This window comes from Streptopelia decaocto, assembly GCF_964273445.1.
Source record: "Streptopelia decaocto genome assembly, chromosome: 2".
Taxonomy (NCBI): Eukaryota; Metazoa; Chordata; class Aves; order Columbiformes; family Columbidae; genus Streptopelia; species Streptopelia decaocto.
In genome coordinates this window covers 23,821,052-23,825,333 of record NC_138655.1, presented here as the reverse complement: position 1 = coordinate 23,825,333, position 4,282 = coordinate 23,821,052, and positions in this window count along the sequence as shown.

Here is a 4,282-nt window from a genome sequence, read left to right as displayed (position 1 = left end):
CAACACCGTGTAATCAAACTGTGGATAATTAAACCTCTGTTATTTGTGCATCAGCTGGACGGTATGTCTGTGCTCATCGTGTTGAATCAGGTGCAGTTTGCGGCACACATCTGTTCTTGGCCTGTATCTTGCTGCAGTTACTACCCATTGGTTACCTACCCCAGAGCATCTGGATCAGCTCTTGTGAGTTCCAATACATGAACATTTTTGGGAACCCAGGAAGCTCACACTTGGTGAAAGACGCGACTCCAGATAACTATCAAAATGGATGCCAGCATGAACTCTTAGATCTCGTTCCTTTTGGAAGCTGATGTAAAGCACAGAGGGCAATTCTGGCGTTGTCTGTAGCCCTGCGAAGAGCTCGACTGCTACCATGCTGCTCCCGTAGCTCTACCCTTGGCTCCCTTGGAGCAGCTGAATCAGTGGTGACTCACCTGGTGAAAGGTCTTTTCCCAGCCTGAACCATAACTTACATGGTAGTTGCCTGCTATTGTTGAGACAGGCATGGTGAAGAATAGACCTACCAAGATGAGGGTCTTGGGGCTTTGAAATGCACATTCTTTATTATTGCAAATCCAGAAAATCCAGGTTGCAAAAGAGGGTGGTGATTACTCTGTGAAATGAGGTGAGGTGGGACCGTGGCCAGATTGTTGTGTGTTTGTTAAAAACATTCAGGGCAATTGTTTTGTTTAGCAGCATGTAAGTAATGGAAGAGGTTACCTGGCAGAAAGGCAGCTGGGCTTGCTGAAACAAATCTGGGAAAATACTTGGCGAGGTGACAGACTGCTCGATGGAGGTGGAAGCCTTGGGGGATCATGGCACACACAGGCAGAGGGTAATCAAATGCAGCATGACAGTTTTTGTTCAGTGCTCTAAATTGGGAAGAGGCAGATACGTCAAACCTGATCCATTTACATGTCCATGTGAGGTAGGCAGTTGGAACAGAGCTTGGGGCAATGAACTACCAAAGGCAGGTTTCTGAAGCACTGAGACTGAGAAAAGTAGAAAAGCAAGAATAGCATTGTTTTATTTTGCAAAAATACAACGTGCAGAAAAACCCAACCCCAATGTCCTGTGCTTCTAAATGCTCTTCACAGAGGTCAACCATCTAAATAGCACCCACAGTTTACCTCTTGCAGATTTGACTCAGCTGTACTAAAATTCTTCTTTGTGAACACTGGTCTCATCAAATCCCTGCAAGAGCATATAAACTTGTACTGAATAGTGAGATCTCGGAGAAAGGACAGAGAAGATGGGCTGAAACCATTCTGTGGCAGCTTTGAGAATCGCAGCCTGCTTGCCCCTGGACAAAGTAATGAGTTCAAGGTAATTTGAAAAGTAGGCAAGGTGACAACAGAATAGACAAAACCTCTTTGCATTGGATCTCTTCTTAAAGTACGGTTTCTTCTATAGTAGGAAAAATGCCTACACGTAATGATAAAAAATAGGCACTCCAAGATGTGCGTGACATCTACCAGCATCAGCTTGTTTGACACATTTTTGCTGCTTTTGGTCATGTGCTCACAGCAATGCTGCTAATCTGATAGCCTTGCACAGCTAAACCCAGAACTTATGAAACAAATCAAAAAGGCATCCAGGACACAGCAAGAATAAAGCAGAGAATGAAAAAGCAGTCTGAAGGAAGAGAGCAGCTCAAATTTATTGATCCAAATATATGAGGATTTGCTGTAATTTCTGGAAAGGATGGTGCTACTCAATATTTCATTTCAAGATCAAATACAAATAACCAGGATGACAAAGGCTGTTTGTTTGTTTGTTTGTTTGTTTGTTTTTCACCTCAGTCCTTCTCTCAGAATCTGTTTCTTAGCCTAGGAAAGGTTTTATTTTAAAAAGAATACCATGATTGTGGCAGATGGGAGAGCTCATGCATCTGTAAGTCTGTGTGCCCATCAAGGCTCACTCACATGTTATTTTCTGGGGGATTTTGTTTGTTTGCTTAGTTGTTGTTCTTTGTTTGTCACACTGGGTAATATAGGATTTTTTTTTTTTGTCTTGTAGCAAAAAGGTGAAGTGAAAGCAAATCCAGGCAGGCAAAACCTGAGTTATTTAGAGCTTTGTCACTCAGAAATAAACCACCTCCTGCTCCCCTCTTGAGACACCTCAGTTGTTCTAACTGTGGCTGTAGTGATGCATCCTACATGTCTACAGTTGTAATTAATGGTAAATATATATCCTCTGCACAGGAAGAGAGACTATCTTTGTTATATCACACATATGCTCCTGCAAATTTACCTGGGTTGTAACAGGTTGTACCTAAGGCAGCTTCACTCATGGGCAAAGCCAATTGCTCAGAATGGGTTCAACTGGGTGAGGAAAAGGAACCACACATTTTGGAGTCTGTTACTTTTCCTTAGCACTCAAAAAATTCAAAGTGCATGCACAGAGGAGCAAACTGTAAATCTGCAATTAAAAATACACTTTCCAGATAGGTAGTTGCTTAACACAGTGATTTTTTTTTTAAGATGCACGTGGAATTGGTTTTCATACAGACCAGCAGGGATGAAAGGGTTAATGATAGATAATTAATTTTCTTGTAAGACAAAATATCTTACAAGAATCAATTGCAACCAGCTTTTCTGAATATTTTTACAACGCAATAATTCTTGTAAATGAGTTGGCAAATATATCAAGTGGGTTCCAAATGAAATCACAAAAATGTATTAAATTGGTTAAAAACTCTAATCAGATTTTTTTTTCAAAGAGAAGCAGATGAAAATAAGCATTAGTACATCAAAAATAGTATAAAAGAGAATTACTTGTAATTTCTATTAGTCCTTTTAAGACTTTCCCTGAGCTACTGTATTTTGAGGTGTTAATGATTCATAAGCATGAGGGTAATTTTTTTTTTTTAAATAGCTGTAGTTTCTGTTAGTGTCTTTAAGAACCTCTGTGCCTAGAGGTAGCACACAGTGGCACAACTTATAAAATGGCAGCCACAAAACTGTGGATGTCCATAGGCCCTCAAGTGTCCCCAAACCTGCTGCTGGGCCTGAGGAAACAACCTCTCTGGAAATTGCTCCTGGAGCAACGCAAGAGCAGCTCTTTGTCAGAAACTCTGGAAGCTTGTCCTTCCCATGCTGTTGGCAGAGCTCTGGAGTCCTTTGATGCTGGAGGAGTGTGTCTAAAAAAATAGGAAAAAAAAAGAAAGGAAAGGAAAAGAAAAAATGTGGGGTTTTTTTTGCCTACACTTTAAGTTGTCCAACAAAAACAGAAATATCCAGAAAACAGCAATTCGCTGCCTGAAGGCTCGTTTCTCACATCATACGCCATCAACCCCTGTTTGTTGTCCAGCACGCTGGTGTGAAGCTGGAGCTCACTAATGTTCCAAGCTGTTGCTGTGCAAGTGTTTGCACATGGGCAACCACACATTATACACATGGTAAGAGGCTTCCTAATGAACTCACATTTAAATTGCTTCTTGCCTTGGAGAAAATAATTTTATTTGATTGCCTGAGGAGCAAAAGAGCCTTGACAGCTTTAAAATCAAAACCTCTGAAGTAAGAGATGTTTTTAATCTCTCCTGGTAAAAGCACTATGGTTTGAAACTTGAGTTTTCTATTTAGAAAAATAATTTGAATATTATTTTCTATTTTAACTTGTAAAAATACCTCAAGTTCTGTTCCTTTTTCTTAGTGGAGGGCATCCTTGCAGCCTGTTGAAATTACTGCTGTGTAAACAGCAGTGGTCATCCACTTGCTGTCTGCTTTGATTTTTTTTCTACTTAATTTCTCACAATATTGGAGCTCTTTATTTTTTAAAAAATATAATTCTGTAGCCTTGGGATTATTTCGTATAGCATCTACACTTTACATTAAAGTGCATCAAACGAAGAGTTAGTTATAATAAATTAATGGCATTAGCGTGTGTCTCAAGTAATAGATCTCTTTCAGTATTTAAAATGCTTGTTAAGAGTTCAGACATTTCAAGCCAGCAGCACCACAAAGGGAACCGCAGCCTGGCGGGGGTTGGGTCTGCAGCCCTTGCTCTGGTGCTTGTCAAATCCTTCCACCAGTTCGTCTGCTGAGTTGTCTCCAGGAGTTCATAACCAGTGCCCTCTCCATTTGGTGTTGAATGGTTTATTTTTTGACAACTTTCCTGTTCCAGTGTAACAGACACCACAGAAGAGGGAAAGGCCACATTTATACTGTATCTGTGTTTTAAATTCCATTTTGGTCCTCCTCTGAGTAAATCTTTGCCTTCATTTTGAAATACTGGCTTTTATTTAATTTAGATTTCCCTCTGTAAAGGGCCTTCAAAAGCT